The 17,388-nt window shown below is 45.7% G+C and overlaps 1 protein-coding gene across 4 annotated transcripts in view; it reads right to left on the reverse strand.

The window, feature by feature from the left end:
- LOC119223491 (ADAMTS-like protein 1) overlaps window positions 1-17,388 on the reverse strand; it is a 69,245-nt gene that overhangs the window by 45,624 nt on the left and 6,233 nt on the right. The window lies entirely within an intron of this gene.

Consider the following 17,388-nt stretch of genomic DNA (forward strand, 5'->3'; position numbering starts at 1 on the left):
GGGGGGGGGGGGTCCACAGCAGAAGAGATCCGATACCAGAGGACGTGGTAATGACCGGTTGGGGGTGGTGGGGGGGGGGGGTTGTAGGTTCATCGTGGATAGGGCCCATTAGCAGCACAACAAGGCTGTATTCTCCAAGATGCACAATTTCACAGAGCAGAGGCCCTTAACTACTATCCGCGGGTCATAAACACTCCGTAATGACCCGGGTCAACTGCCTGCCTCCCGGGCCTCTGCCAAGGCCAGTGAAGCTGAGCAGGGGATGTGGGTTGCGGGTACTTAAGGTTTTTTGCATTATGTGGGGTTGCAGATTTTTTTTATTTTTTTTTATTTTTTTAAGTGCTGCTAGGCAACTGCAGCAAAACCCTGCGCTTTTGTGTGGGAAAGGAGCCACTAAGCGGACTCTTAAATAAGACAAATCAAACCCGACCCAAAGCCCTTGAGTCACTGTGGAGGCATCTGTAACAACACATAAGTCACTGGAGCAAAATGTGGCCAAAAGGCCTCTTTGGATGAACACAATCATAATGTACAAGCACACTTTTGTTAGGTACGGATGTGCACACGGGGCAGCTGTCGGGCCATGACGTAACATTTATCCGTTTATGTGTTTTCTACTATTACTAATACTATTAACTCATCTTTTCCGAATGTGACTGAGACCCAACACTCAGGTGACCTGTGAGAAACAGGTGACAGCCATTGAAGGAAAAACTTCTCAACTGTATACCCAACAGATTTGAATGTATTTAGCATGGGAAAATACAAAACACCGCTCTCATAACACAGCACACCATAGGGGACGTGAATATAACACGAGATCTCCGCTGAAGCGTATCCGTCCTGCCATCGATGCCGAGAATGAATATGTTGCACAACCACAAGCCAGGGGGTAAAACAAACATAAGTCGAGCTTATAATCATCAAGAGAAGCTTTGCTTACGTGTGTGTGTGTGTGTCGGCTAAGATGTGCTGAAAACTACTTAAGTGACCAGATGTCCTTGCTCAAGGCTAAACGGAGGCCCGGTCAGGACGAACAAGCCGATTGAGTCAAGAGACTTTTCACACGCTCGGCCAAAATGATATTCTCACCCTTTTAGTTGTCTGAACACCAGACAAATCTGACAACCAATTTCCCTGTCATGCTGTCAGGTTTTGCCTCCACCTTCCTGTAAAAAGGCAGAGTGACACGCTGGACCCGGACTGAGCCACAGGCTGATGGTGCACGACAGCTTCACTCTCACTCGTTGCCGTCTCAAAAGGGGCGGGGGGTGGGGGGGGATCTATCAAACCATTTTCCTTAAGCAAACAAAGCAAACTAGCTGTCCGGTGCCAATGTCAAGCATCCTTCACGCCCCCCACTGGATTAAACCATTAGGATCTGGCAGAGGACTGGATATTTCAAAATCGGGTTCAAGTGCTGGGTTACACTTACGGTGTAACGAAAGGCCGCTGGTGACGTAGACAAAATCCTTCTACATAGGTGTATTTTTTCAGATATTTGCTTCCTACATTATGCTCACTTGTATTTCTATTGACAATAAAAGTATTGCAACATGACTTTGGGGCTATACCCTGACTTTGAATCTAGACTTTTCAACTGCTTTGCTAACACATTAACCAAAACAACTTTATGAGTTTATTATATGGTTAAAAAGACTAATATATGCTGGTTTTATACAAAGTGTTTACATTGCCTAAATATAATAGTAATAGCCTTAGTTCCACTTTGGTTAGTTGCATACAAGTGCAGGTATTGTAGCGCAAAATACAAAGTCGATTGATATAAATACATTTTTTGAAAGTCCCGTGAGCCATATATTGATTGAGGGGGACCCTCTTTAACACCAACAGTCTTTTTTCCCCCTCTGGGATCAAATATGAATGTGTTCAATTCTGCACAAGCATGCTCTAACTCCGGCAGTGTTTGAGATTATTGGAAATGAACATGACAGGGGTTAAGAAAACACACGGTGCCGTCTCGCGGGGGCGGCGGTGATTGAAGCAACCAACTCCGACGGGCATCCCCGATCTCCAAACGCACAGGCTCAAATCCAACGTGTGTGTGTGTGTGTGTGTGTGTGTCTGCGCCAATGTGACAAAGGGCCGAGGGTTGAGAGTTATAACGGAGACCAGGGCGCTGATTCATTAACCCCTGAGGCGGCTTGGATTTCAAAGAGCCCGTCTCAAACCGTGGAAGGGGAGAGGAAGTGAACTCGAGGGCAAGTCAGGTCTTCAAAAAGCACATAATCAACAGTAATAACACCAACTTGATATTATAATTGAGCTTTCCTGTAACGCGGTGCCAGCTTCCACTGTTTGGGTGGAAACTGTGAAAAGCGAGTGACTTTGACCACGCTGCACGAGGCCAAAAAGCTAGACTTGTGTTTCGTGAACTGCTGCCTTTGATTAATGAGATTGCGTCCAATGTTTAGATAAGGACACCCGCTTGTTTTTTTCTTTCGAGACTGGCTCCTGTCTGAATGAAACCTAAGAGGGAAAGATATTTTTGCTAATCCCCTTTCAAGGGGGGATTCATGGGAGCTTTCACTTAACACATTTGGAGGAGGCAACATTGTTTCCCCCTCCTCGTCCCTTCCTTTTTCATGAGCACCATAAGAGAGAGAAACGGTGCCCTTTGTTCTCTTCCCGGGACTTTTGTCATTTCAAATCAATCCATTTGAGCATTTAAGGGACCATGAGATTACTGGGCACTTAGCTTGATATGTGCTGATTACAGAGCCCAAAGCCCACGGCCGCTTCAGGATTTGAGGACTGATAAATATGTGAGGCCATGACATGAGTCTTGGCTCGCCTCAGAAAACACTGATGGTTCTAGTTTTTCACTTTGGGCATTCGCACAGGATACCGGCGATGCAACGGTTCACGACCAAGTTCTCCGGGAGACTAAATAAAAGTGAAACACCGCTTTCATCACATTCTCTGATTCCTGATGGATTATTTTGTCATCTTCACGTCCTTCCTCCGACCGGCCTTTGAAGAATTTCCCTGCCAGATTTCTCTCAACCTGATTTACTGACGTCCCGTCTCCCGAGCGCAGCGCGTCCCGAGAGCACGAGGGGGGGGGGGGAGGAGTGGCGAGGAGAGCTCAAACGCTCTAAAACCCTCTTACACTACCACCACTTGTCATCTTCAACAGCACAAGGAATGAAGCCTCAAGAGGGGGGGGGGGGTAGTCTACCTCTGATAGATGAAAGGTTTTTCCAGGCCCCAGTCATCACGTCCCTTCACGTTCTGTTGCGCTCATGTTTTAATGTCTCATAACGATGCGTGGCAGCGTCCTAATGATGCGTGCACTCCTCTGACACTGCCTTTGATGGTTTTTCTATTTATAGACATACTGCGTATGTCGCGCTGATCATAAAGTGGCATAAATGTTCAAAATTGGCAGCAGTCATGATCTATGGTCAAGGGAATTGTACACGTTAAATGGCAGATTTTATAATTGTTTAGACTCTATGGAATCATTTTCAAATGTTATGGCACGACGACGTGTTGATGTGTTACGGGGCATCGCGCCCAGATGTGGTTGAAGATTAAGAACAATTCCGTTGGCCCAGAGCGGGCCGATGCTCTCTGACACGTGGGTAACCCACGCATGCGCGGTCAACCGTGGGAGCTAACGGAAAAAATGGTAGTGCTAATTAGCGATCCTTGCCTCCTAACGAACTAGTAAAAAAAAAATGTGGGGTCACCCTTGGGCCTACGAGTGCTGATGGTGTCAATATCCACAATAATGTAGCAGCACTGTCGGTGAGAAATCAATTCATTTGTGTGATGAGCATTAAAACGACGTGGAACAAATTGATTAGAATTTACTTTCACATAAAGAGTTTTATGAGAAGAGGCCATCTCATATCTGTGATGTGAGGTAAATGTATTTTAATTTAATAAGAAAGTTAAAAAAAAAAAAAGAAAAAAAAAGTCAGTGGTTAGAGATACAGACCCTGCGGTCAAAAGGTGACACTAACTGTGTCCTGTGGCTTTGTTTTATAAGGCAACAGGATAGGTCATCTGAAGAGGTAATCATCGATCATTTAATACCACAGTTGTCACGAGCCGTTTTTCCTTTGACCATCTGTTGGCTTTTGTGAGAACCCCTTTCTTACCGCACAATATCGGCCTGCAATACAAACAGAGACCAGATACTGTAATGCTCACTCCGGCTGTGCTCCTACCACAAATCACAATTCCTCGCGCCTGCTGACGTGGCACATTTGGACTTGACCGGTCCAAGTGTGCCACTTTGGCAGGTAGGATGCTTCCCGCTAAGACGGGTCAGTCCACGTGTGGGGGGGGCTACGAGGGCCCGTCGCCTCTACTTTTCGTCGGGTGCTCATTACGCAGTGGGGCACCTCTGTGCGGACTTCTCCTGGCTTACAATACAAACTGTGGAATCCAGTGCTGGAGCCTTTTGAAACATTTTAACCAGCAGGGTGAGATCTCAATGCTGAAATAGCTGCACCGCTAACATTGATCTTTGCACCAGACGCGGTGCGGTTTCTCCGCTCAGGTAACGATCGCCAATACGTTTAATGTGGAGGTTTGTAATGAGGCCATCAAAAGAGCCATGACAGCCTAAAAGCACAGCGTGCTGTGGCGTTACGATGCAAGCACCTGATGCAGTGACTCTGATGTAGTAGGTTACCGGAGGCCTCCTTACAAATCTGGATAGCAGCCTTTCTCTCCATGTGGAAAATATTCAAGCAGCTGGAAGATATGCCGGCGAAAGTGAAGGATAACTTTAGACTCGCTGGTCTACGGTAGTGCAGAGATGGCTACGGTTTCTGTTTTCCTAACTATGTATAAAGAGTTATTTACTGCACTCTAACTGAATCCTAATGTTGCAACAGAAGGAATGTCTATGCACAAGGTTAAATATTGAACTAGAACGTGCAAAGAAAAATATATTTTTGCAAGTCATCACATTGATGTGGAAGGAGAGCTTTAAGTAAAAGTAGCTCGCCAACATGACATAAAAGAGCGAAATTGAACTGACATGACTTTGGGTCTGAATCATCAAATTATTTCTTAATTTCCTGTGGTCCGGCCTCATTTGAGCCAAGCCAGGGGACCAACGACTGAAAGAAAAAGAAGCAGCTGAGGGGCCTCAGTTGGACCCTGCACTGACATAATTGCTCTGCTTTTTGACATTCACCCAGTTTGCATCTTCCATCACACCCATTGGAAGACAAAAAAAAGCACTTGTTTCTATGACTACTGCCTCTGCTCGTGGTGGATGGCCTTGCCTTGGCCCTTTGTTGTAGCCTAATCCAGCTTGTAACGCAAGCCGGAAGGTTACGTAAGAGTGAGAAACTCAAGAAAGCGAGGGTGGACGATCACAACCACGTTTTCACCAGGGTGAGTCAGTTTCCCCAAGATCATCCTTCTCCCCCTCCTCTGTCTCTGCTGCCCTTAGGCTCAAAAGCTCGGCCAAATCCATCATTGAGTTGCCCCGCAAAGAGGTCTCTACAAACGTTAACAATGACAATGAGAGAGGTGGTCTCAAGAAATAATCCAGGAGGGAACACAAGTATTAGAGATGAATAGATTTTCAGCTGCAGCCAAGAACGCGTCATAACCTTCACTCACCCAATTAAATCTTTCAACATCTGCTAGCTGGAATGAATGATATGCAGGATTTCCATAGGATGAATCCTACTGACATGTTGTGTTTTAAGTGAACTACTGGATTGCCGCACAATTGTTAACGATTAACTTGACCTTTAAATGTGGCGCCATCATCGTTACGTTTTTTTCAATAATACCCTGCAGAACAAATGATTTTTTCATGAGCTTGTGTTGAACGGTGATTAACGAATGTTAAGGATGCAAACACACAAAACTAAGATCATGAACGCAGTAAACATTCTTGTTGACATCTGTAGGCACTCTGTAGATTGTGCTTACACAACACGGCGTTTGAATAAGTGTACAATCGATACCTGAATTATTCTAATATCCAGCACATACACATAGCGTAACTGAAACCATCCCTGCTGCATAGTGAGAGTGAACGCAGTATACTATCACATTAACACGATGCTGGCTGCAGCCCAACCGCCAGACAGTGTGCAGCAGCTGTGTTACAGCACTCAATCGCAGAATTTCATTAGTTTCATCGATTCATTGGCCGATCTGCAAAGACGGTTGCAGGCATCTCTCAGCAGTGGATTTCCATTCAGAGATTTGGTCATAAACGCATACTGCACGGGAACACACACACACACACACACACACACACACAAACATCTGTCCTCCTTCTTCACATCGATTCGCAGAAGGATTATAATTGACAGCTGGGTGGCACAATTACAACACAGTGTTCCTCGTGTGGCAGGCCAGCGAGTTCACTGTTCAGTGCATGTGTGCTGCAGCACAACTGATTCAAAACACCAGGGTTTTCACACATAAAAAGGTGACTGTCAGTGGATGATTGACGATAAGGGTTTGAATGTGTGGGATTTGTAGAGGGGCCCAAGGAATACTGCTTAGCAGGTCTTAGTTAATTCCCTCATTGGAATTCCCTCAAGTGAAATAAAAAACAGAAATACCCAAAATGTACTTTTGATGTGTCACAATTTATAGTTTTACTGCCATTACTTTAAACATTGATATGGTATCAAAAAGAAAAACACCATTTAATAAGCATGTGTGTATTTTTTTTGTGAACTATACTGGCCTTTTACTCTAAGAGCAGACATCTCATCACGAATGAGAGGGGACGGAGAACATTAAAAAGTGATTATTTTATATTCACACTGACCTGAGAGCTCAATTTTTCCATTCTTCTTTTCCAGTCCTCAAAAATAAACAGAAATGGCATCTCCCTGGTAAAGTGCACTCTTCACTTTTTTGCATCTTATTCGAGACTCTGCTCAAACACGTTTGTGAAATCCCAAAACAAGAAATTTGGGCAAAAATATCCAATCTCATGAATATAAGTAAACACTGTTTTCTTCAAAATCGAACCAACCTGGCATGCGGTTGGCCTGAATCACAACCACGCATCTCTGAGGGCCAATGAGATTCGACTTTGGCGGTGTTCAGCAAAGGCACCGCAGAGGACTCATTACTCGTGCACGGGAGAGAAAGTGCCATCTGTGAGGAGCCCATTCTCACACCGCAGGGCCGACAGATCTGTTGCGCAGAGTTCTCCGTGCAGCTTTCGGCCATGCGCCCATGAGAGCCCTGGTCTTCCACAGAGCGCCGTCTGCGGTTGCCACCGAATTTGCTGTTACATTCCTTCGCCGCCAAATTTAAGCCCTTCATTTGCAGAGTTGCCCGACGGTCGAACAATCTCAATTTCCATATTCTGTGGCATTCTCAGGGCCTGATGTCATGTGACTGGCAGCGAGGCAAAGAATGAAGGGCTGCCCTGCCTGCAGAGTGGCATCTCCGGCTACCCAGGCCCCTGCTCCAAAGTCCACCCTACATTCTTCAGTTGGGTTTTGCATTACTAAAAGCCAGCTGCAGGCTGGGCAGAAAGGGAAAGGATTTGGGATTTTCACCGGGTTTTCTGACGGGTTACTGAGACCTCAACTGTCTGTCAATTGCTTTCTGTTTGGTTTGTGCTTGACAGGCGACCGCACCCTTCAACACTCAGGAGGTGCAGCCATCATTTTTATCAATCATCGAACCTAAATCATTCATTTATGGGGATTTTCCATGAGAGTTTGTTTGGGAATATTTCAAAGCCAAACATTATCTGTAGTTTCCAGAATTGAAAACTAGCACTGAATTTATAGATTTTTAATACATTTCTAATAGATCCAGCCAATTTTGGTCAGAAAAAAGTGCCGCCAGTTTCAGATTGTCATACTACCAGAACCGTCCTGACAATAACAGGATTCTCCGTCAGCCCAGTTCGGCAGTTCGGCCCAGTCTCCCCCCCCCCCCTGGACAACGCCACTTCACTCCTCAGTCTCCAACAAACCGCAGCATCATCATCGCTCCTTCAGAAGAGCAGGGGGAACCCAATCATTTGTCTATGCTCCTCTAAATGTGACAATCGCCCCGAGTAACTACTTCTGAGACACACGGAGACGGCAACGTTCATCACTTGACAGCTTAATGCCCCCTCCTTGTCTTGTTAATATGCAGAGATTCCGGAGGTTGCGATTATCTTGATTAAGCGCGTCAAAAAAAAAAAGAGTTATTCGAAACATCCCCGTCATCTTTGCGTAATCGCCGGCGAGCGGGAGCAGTTTGACGAGTGACGTCCCCGACATCTGGGATGCAGCCAAAGTGGCGTGTTAAGGGTGGGTGGGGGGGGGGGGGGAGAGTGGGTGAGTTGGCACGTTTTGTCCTCAACATTCCCCTGGTATTAGCGAGACAGATCGGAGGCGCCATTTGAACTCTTGAACGCGCCGTGGAGATTAATCTGACACCGAGTGCGAGTCCACTACTGTTTGTCTAATCTTATGTCCTGCGTGTGAGGTACGGTCATGTAAATAATGTTGCGTTTACGTTCCGTGTCCATAGTAATATACCTCAAGGGATTTCAAGGATTGCTGTGATCTTTGTTAGGTTTTCCCTCAGATTTCCTTTTGGTATGTACATGTCCAGGCACTTCTGTTTGTATTCAACGTATGGCAGGTCAATCCCATATGTGTCCGGCAACAGTGAGAGAAAGCGTATAATGTTTTTCTTTCCCTGTGGGCCCGGCCGGCAAGCGCTCTGTTATCCTCAGGAAACAACAGAGGGTGTACTTCATCGTCCAATAATGTCACATTATCCTGACTTTTTTCGGCAATCGCCACCGAGCTAAAAACTGAAATGTCAACTAACTGTTGCGCAAAATCTAAACTGTTGGTCAATTGAATATTGAATACGTTCTTTTCTAAAACAAGCTATCTTCAGTTAAGATAATACCCGGCTTGTTCCAGTTATCCCAAAGCTTCCAAATCTGTCTAAAAAATGCATGCATTTGAATTGTAACCTCTACAGGAGAGGATACGATGCGTTATGCGAAATGTGCGGCCTTCTAGTGTGTGCTTTTGTAACTGGAATCGGATACTTGCGGTAATATTCAATGATCTACCTTTAAGACTGAGAATCAAGGTCGCAGCCATAAAAATGTCAGCTGGCGTATGCAGCCTCACTGCTGGTCAAACGAGCGGCTACGCGATAGTACGCACTCTTCTTTGTATTCCCTGGGAGCCGTCTGCAGATTCTTGGTAAAATGAGCTGCCTACAGTGACACCGAGCTGGACACAAGTGAGATTTGATCAAATTACTTCATCAGTGGAGCGGGACCTCGGCTTCCCAGCTCGTCAGTTCTTGTGAACCATTTAGTGAGAAAATCTGTGCAGTGTCAGATGTTTTTATAACCTGGAAACATGCTTGAGATTAAAAGGGGACGTTGCGCAACGTTGCTAGCTGTTAAAGTTATATTTATACAGCGCTAGATATTCTTTCTTCCATAGTGTTGTTGGCTATTGTGTATGTTTTTGCTATGACCTTTAATCTTCTGGTTTAATCTCACAGCTTTCATACCTGCCATTTAAGGCTGCAGTGGTTGCACCAAGCGGTTCACTGATGAGCAGCTGACGGTAATGATATTTCTCTCAGAAAATGGTCGGGGCCAGTAATTAGAAGAGTGTGCTTTATAGGCCAGGTGAGAAATAAATGCTCAACATGCAAGTAACGCCAATGTCAATTTTCTTACTTCTCGTATCTCGTTGCATTTTAGGATGACCTGACGCACAGCAGGGCATTGAAGGCAACATTACAGGAAGGATGCTTCTGTTCACACGAGCTGAGCCCTGCTGACAAAAAGCACGGGCGTTTCTGTCCGCGCAGACGCAGCGGCCTGCATCCCCCCCCCCCTCTGTGTTGACTTTGGTGCTCCTCCCTTCAGACTAAATTGGACGCCCACGGTCGTGGCAACTTTTGGGAAGAACAAATGAGCGAAAGGCGGAGAAATTAAGCCGACACGCACAGAAATGTTCACAGGAGAGAAATATCAAAGAGCAAAAAAGCCACAGCGGAGCGTTTGTCAGCCTGGTTCAGCCCGGCAGCGCAGCTCGTACGCGGAAAGTTCGCTGAATTTGCGCTACTGAAATAAAAAACGAAAGGAAGAAGGAAAAAAAACAAAAAAAACATGAAAACTCAAGGCAAGGCGAATAATTGGATTTGGCCGGGCCTGAACGTGAGTGTGTGCTCAGAAATGCGGCTGTGTTTGCACAGCTGGAGCATGTGCCCAGGGTCATCTCAGCAGGGAGCGGGGTTTGGCACGGCCGGGCACAGCCACGGTGCACGCCTGCCCCAAGAATCACGGGGCGCCTCCCGCTCCGGCGTCCTTCCCTTTTCAGAAACAAGCAATGTCAGAAAATGCACCAAGCTCACAGAAGAGTACTGACAAAACGTTGTTTCAGCTTTGGGAAGACATTTTAAGTGCTTACAGATCATAACGCTGGGGCACGCTGACCTGGCATCATCGGCCTGGTGATACGTGAGGTTTCCACCGTACCATTCCTTGTTACTAAGCTCCGCTATCCTCCTTTCAAAAGGGCATAAATTGTAGACAGCATGGTGTATTCTAAAGAGAATACCAGATAATACAAATGAAAACATTATCGAAGGCTTTCTTTTGAACTCCAAGTCCCGACAGAAACTGCCCTGATGGTCTTACAGTATTGATGCCTTCTTCCAAAAAGGCAACTGCAGTTCTAATCTTAATGGGACAAACGTGCCAGCCTAGATGGCTACGGCAGCTTCTCCCTGGGATTTGATGCATCCGTCTCTTAAACCTGCTGGCTCCAGCTTCGGTTTGTGAAAGAAAAACTTCCCGAGTGAGGAGCAAAACCCCTGGTGACATGAAACCTAAGACCATCCGAGTGGTTGAGAGCGCCTCTCAGCAGCGCTGGAATTGACATGAGCGGAGTCTCTGAATTAAAGGTGCATTGTCAGTAGGAACAGTTATGACCACGAGCTGTGGCACGCCTGCAAACCGAGCTCTCATACCATCCTGCAGGATTATGCCGCCTGTGGAGATAGATCATCCTTGATTTACAAATGCTAAAACACACACACAGACGAAGGTATCAAATAAATCGTTTAGAGCAGAAGCGAAAATCTCAAGTTAATATACTGTCAGTATGACTGTGCACAACGGAGACATGGTTACCAAATCAGAGCGCCCATTGAGTTTTGGACCGTCCTCAATGACACAACAGATAACAGTACCTCAAAAATGAATGGAATAGTATTACATTCCAACAAAAAAAACTCAACTATGGAAATATAATACAATCTTTTTAATCAAAGGCATTCAGGCCTCCTGAATACCGGAGTAGCTTTGTTACTGACAACCTCAGGATTAGACACAAAGTACCAGCACCACTGGCGACATTTGAGATGCTAAAACCCAATCGCGGAATCCTCAACTCCATTGTGACAGATTCTTACATTTAAAAAAAAACAAGAAATTCTGAGAAATTCCTGACAGAATTGACTTGCTCTGGCATCTTGAGTTTCAATCTGATAGCCCCAAAATTGCCCTTGCAACCGAAAACCTACAAAATGGGGTCCAAGCAGCCCCTCCTTTGTGGATGGCGTGTGTAACAGAGATGGCTTCCCGTTCTGAGGGTTTCACATAGAGATATTAGAGATATTCAGGTAACACTGGGATCCTGAGGGTATATCTCAAGTCACAAGCGGGGAGATGAAACCAGTGAAAGCTTCAAGTATGGCGTTCTGGCTTTCTGGTGCCGCTACCAAACACCCTTCTGTGCTTTGGATCGAGGGCACGACCTCTATAAAAAAACCTTCAGGTTTGTGTCGTTGTTTTTTCTCGTGTGAGTAAAAGGCCGGGCCATAACAAAGGTAAAATCAAGACGATGCTCCTGCTCAGCAATGCAAAGAAAACCATATCCAATAAGTTGCATTTTGGCATAATAATACGTTCTGATATCGATACAGGTGGCCTCCCAAGATGAACAATGACCGCTCCAATAAAAGATCCCCTCGGAAACTGAACAGCCTGCCCTTGGACGGTCTCTCCGTTTCTTGTTTCCAAGGATTAGAAAACCAACTGGACCCCTGAGATTATCCTGGTGCCCGTAAATGTGATGCCTCTAGCAGGTGGACAGGTAGTGAGGACTGTGTTAATCTTTAAGGCAGGAAGAAGGGAATTATGGGTCACACAAAGGACAGAGGAGTAAAGACATGCGCGGGGTGTGTGTGACGGTGGCGTTACAAGGCAGAAGGGGAAATGCATCTCATTGCACGGCTTATTTTAACGTTTATGCTCCTTTAATGTAACTGTAAAACTAATGACAATCACTTTGTCACGACTGCCTTTTTGCAGACAAACTTACAAGCTACATTTCTGGGTCATCATAATCATCCAAAAGTACCCACTTTCTCCAGTTCATTCCAGCTAGCTATGTTTAAAATGGGATGCATCCGCTTAGACCAACTTAGAAAAAAAGACATTAAGCTAAGTGATCATGAAAGTCAATGAAAGTCAAGATCAATGAAGCAGATGCAAATTTTACTTATTGTTGACTTAATAGCATCTTCAAAATCGACTTGACTAATGATCAAACAATAGCACAACGTGGTCTTTTTGTCCACTCCAAAAGGATTTAGCAGTGGGTTTTGATTTCCGTCCCTCTTTTTTTGTCCATTCCTACCAACTGCTGAAAGGTTAATAGACCATTAATGGCATAAAAACTCATTTAAAAGTCATATTCAGTGGTCACATTCTCTTGGATCAGGTGCTCAATAAACTTTTGGGTAATAAAATGTTTTCCATGTGATTTTGAAAACAAAATAATTAATGACTTTAATAAACTGTGGAGTGAGTTTGGCTTTAACATTTTCTAGTTCCAGTATTTCTTAACTAATATTACTCTGGAAAACCTCATTTCAGGGCAGCACTAAACTATGTTTACACATTCAGATTTGCACATTTAAACACGTTTTTATTTCTCAAACCTTAAAAGGCATGCAGAGAATAGTAGGAAACGATCCTATCTCTATTATTACAGAAAGAGGCTCGCTGCCACTGAGCAGTGGACCGAGTGTGAACATGTGGGAGGGGACGGAAGCACGAAGGGCCGTGCACGCAGCGGGATTATGACAGCAGCTGGGTGTGCCTGATATTAACGAGGCACGAGATGGTGGATCTGCCCGGATTCACTTGCATCATGCAGATAACTGGGGCCCACAAGTTAAGCAAGCGTCAAGGAGCAAAGCCGGCTTTCATGCCTACAGTAGATATCCCTGACTTGCACAGCTTGACGCGACAGTCCAACGGATGTAACCTCTGCCCGGCCAGACACAGATTGGCGGTCACAGCGCTCTTCCTACATGGGAGTTCTGCGGTTTTACTCTTTGCACGCGGATATATAATTAGAGGGTTCATCTGCACTGTTAAATCCGGGAACTAACCGGCCAGAGCCTCTGCACCACGTTGGATTTAGTGCAGCGGAAAATGAAAGCAAGCCTTCCTCTGCCCCGGATCATCCCATCGAAGCATCCACGTCGATCTCTCAACAGACGGAAACTTTGTCCGGTGCACAAAGCCTTCGAATCAGATTACCCTTATCAAATCAGGTGTAAAACCACACACTCTTGACACAACAATATGCTTACCAAACTATTACCATACTTCTTTCCTCTCTGAGGGGTTTGACGATGTCATGTTCGCTACATCGGACGGTGGGAGGTGTTTCCACTGTGGTGGAGAGGGACACCTGGCGAGGGCTTGTCCAGTGAAGACCCCCTCCTCTCAGGACCAGAACCGGGAGAGTGCTAATTGATTATACTAGATACATTTTATATTATATACCGGTTAGATTGTTCACATATTGATTTTTGCTTTACGTAAAAATCTCTCTCTTTCTCTCTCTCTCTCTCTCTCTCTGCGGTCGAGGAAATCATTCTCCCCTCGGTGTCCCTGATGCACATCTTTCATTTTGCAAAGGAAGAGGCATCCTGGAGGCGTGGGGGTCCCCGGGGGGGGCGCACGTACACTCATGCACGCACGCATCGGTCTCCCCCCTTTCACGCCACCACTCTGCGTTTGACCTGTGAGGAGCAGGAAGCCTGGGAGCTGAAGGTGGCTATGAGCCAGGAAAAGGGAGAGGCTGTGGATGAACACCCCCCCCCCGCACCCCCACCACCACAGAGGAGGAGCAGGGCTCAGCAGGAGCTAAGTGAGTCAGCCAGTGGTCTCGCAAGAACACACTGTGGAGCTAAGCCTAAACCATGAGTGTGCAAAGACGAGCAGGAGGAAATGAAACGGGGGGGGGGGGGGGGGGCAGGGAGGATTTATGATATTACAATAGCTTTACCCTCCTCGCTGGGTTTTCGTAATAAGCCCAAGCAAAAGTAGATCAATAAACAGACAATCAAATGAAAAAGGCCGACATGTAAGCTCACACTTGCATGTTTGGCTTTGGAGCGACCCAACAGACGGTTGCATGTCGGAGCAGGAGGCACCTCAGGTTGCACTACAAGGGCGCGCATGGATGCACAGATAAAAGCTCCAAAAAAAAAAAAGTTCAAGAGGAGCAGGACACTGTGTTTTCGGCACACATTGTTGAACATGAACCTACATCCTCCGCTGAACCCCAGAGGGGTGGCAGCCCGACACACCTGCACGCGGCAGCTGGAGCCCCATGTAAATGATAACTTTATACCTCCGCTGCACATGCTTTGAGGCGCTAAAATCCTATAAAAGAATAGCTCCACCCTGCTTTATTGCATTGGGTAGCTGTCTTTCGGTGTCGCACTGGTGTGTAAAGCTAAATGTTGTGTTAGTGTTGCCCAATTCCACATCTGTTGTATAAATTTGAGGTCTGCAAGCTCAGTCTGGTTTGAAGGAAAATATTTCCCTGGAAAAGTATTTGTTGTCAGCATGGATTAAGCCACGGCAATTACAACCACACATTGTAATATTAACACTGGGTGAGTGAGCATCATTCAATAGGAGGTGAGAGACTGGCATTTTGTAAGCTTTGGGGCAAGTGCAATAAATTCCTAACCTGTTATGCCATAGGGCCTCTTGCCAGTTACATTTAGGTGGAACTATTATGTGCTTGGACAAAGTTTTGAAGTAATTGATCGACCAACTGTTGGGAATTTTTGCTTCTCATTAATATGTTGTGTGCTGTCGAAAAACTCACCGGCCAATATATTACAGATTTATTCCATTTACGTACCCAGTGATGTGTCTTCTAAAGACGTGGGCCCATTTGTCCTCCCTCTGCAGTGTGTGTAAAGAGATTAGATCAGGACATTAATCATCACATTCTCCGGGTAAATGTTTAATCACCGGATACTAAACTTTGGTCCCTCTCTTATATTGAATTTCTTGTCCAACTCTGCACAAATACATTTTAATTGAGACTCCAACCTTACATTGCCCCTTTCTATCCCTTTCCTTTCCCATAAAGGCATTAGGGTATGGACATCTCGGCACCCATCCAAAATGATTTACCATGACCTTAAAAACACACGCCGTTCACAGTAAGCCCATTTTGTCTCTTTATGTCGAGGTTAACCAGTTTCACAAAGCTCCCACGCACTGGACCAGGTGCTGATCGCAGAGATCAAACCCATCCTGGTCGCTACCCACCCTCCCGTCAAACTAATCTTCATCCTTCTGCTATTAGACATCGTTTCTCTCTGATTAAGACCCACAACCAACAGCAAAAAAAGAATTTTTGCCCAGACTTGGTTCCCTGTGATCATGTAATGATTTGCTCGTAATGATTACCCTCTGGTGCGATGATAGATAGTTTGTACCCGTCCCGCAGAGAGCTGCAGCCGGCCACATTCCTGCTGCGCCCTCCTGTCAGTCAACGTTGGCTAACACAACTCAGAAACATACAAATGGCTCTTGCTCACGCTTTGTATTCCCGCACCTACGAAAAGAAGCCGACATCAAATGGTGGGTGGTGCAGTTCAGGCATCATGTCACTTTGTTTTGCATTATATTGATTTGACGTTTTGGCGTTTGATCCAAAGCCGTTCGGTAGAGTGAAGCTAAAATGGTGTGACGTGCACCTGGAGTTAATGTTGTATGAAACATTGAGAGTGACAGATGAACAGACAGATGTTTCCCTGCGGTAACTTCAAATGTCAGCAGGTTTTTCGAATAAGGAGTTATTTATAAGGTGCTGCGGAGTAAGGGTTCTCTGGTCCTCCTCATCGTCGCTGTCACGTCTTCCAGTGCTTTCTGGACTATCGCTTGGAAGCCTTGAGTCAGACATTTTTCTAATTAGGAGGTTGACATCTTGGTTGGTTAAAAATATCAATATTTTGGCAAAAATTCTGGAATATTATGATGATTCTTAACGATGGACCCTCAAATTCGAGGAGAGAAACTGAGGGACAACGCATGTGGAAAATGATGGTTTGAATGAAAGTAAACACCTAAAAAAAGGGGTAATTGCTTAACTGAGGCATGACTAGATTATTGCTGATGAGTGCTAAATACTAAACAGTTCTGCCCAGCCAAAGATATTAAAACAAAGCCGTTTGAAAACCAGTCGACCAACAGGGCCATTCCAAAATGAATAAGCAATCATCGATTAGAGTTAGCAGTATTCCCTATCTTCCTCGGTTTACCTCTTCAGGCCTCCAACAGTGATCCAGATAGAACAAGCTAAGAGGTTTCTCCGAGATCCAGAGGCCCAGTGTGCTGCTGAGAGACCTTGTCAATCCCTGTGATTGGGTCAGTCGACATGCCAGTCGGAGGCTCGGTCATGCCGTATCCGTCTCATCATCGAGGCGGCTTCATGGGCCATTTGCTCACCACAATCCCAACTATTCCAAGTATGGAGCAAAAATAACGCCGGGATGAGACGAGAAACTGCGCCGATAACACTAAAAAGGTGCATGGCAGTTGGTCTGGTTGCTGAGGAAGAGGAGCCCGGCATTCTCAATGTCAAATGTGCACTTTTCCAGGTCATGGGTGCCAAATACTTTTCAAGGCGCATACCTGTCATCGAGATGATTCGAACTACACGGATTCAAACAAGCTGGGAGCGTCTGTGAGCGCATTGCTGAGCGTCGTGTTCCCCAGGGAGAGACACCGGTGTCGATGATGTCGTCCCGCAGCAGTATGCCAGGGAAAGGAATTCCACAGTGGCACTTCAAATGCCTCGCCACGGTGAGACATTGGCCCGGCAGAACCACTGAAACCCGCTGGTGGCTTTTTCTCGAGGAACATTTTGCCGTGGTCAAACATTCCATCATCAGTTCACAACATACTAATAACAAGGCTGTAGGGCACGCACATTTAAATAAAGGTTATTGCAAGTTCACAATCAAGTTCCTTGCTAGTTCAGACCTGCCCGTAGTGACTCCTAAACGAGAAATGTCATCTTCCCCTTATTAGATGCTCTA

This window comes from Pungitius pungitius, chromosome 1 (genome assembly GCF_949316345.1).
Source record: "Pungitius pungitius chromosome 1, fPunPun2.1, whole genome shotgun sequence".
Taxonomy (NCBI): Eukaryota; Metazoa; Chordata; class Actinopteri; order Perciformes; family Gasterosteidae; genus Pungitius; species Pungitius pungitius.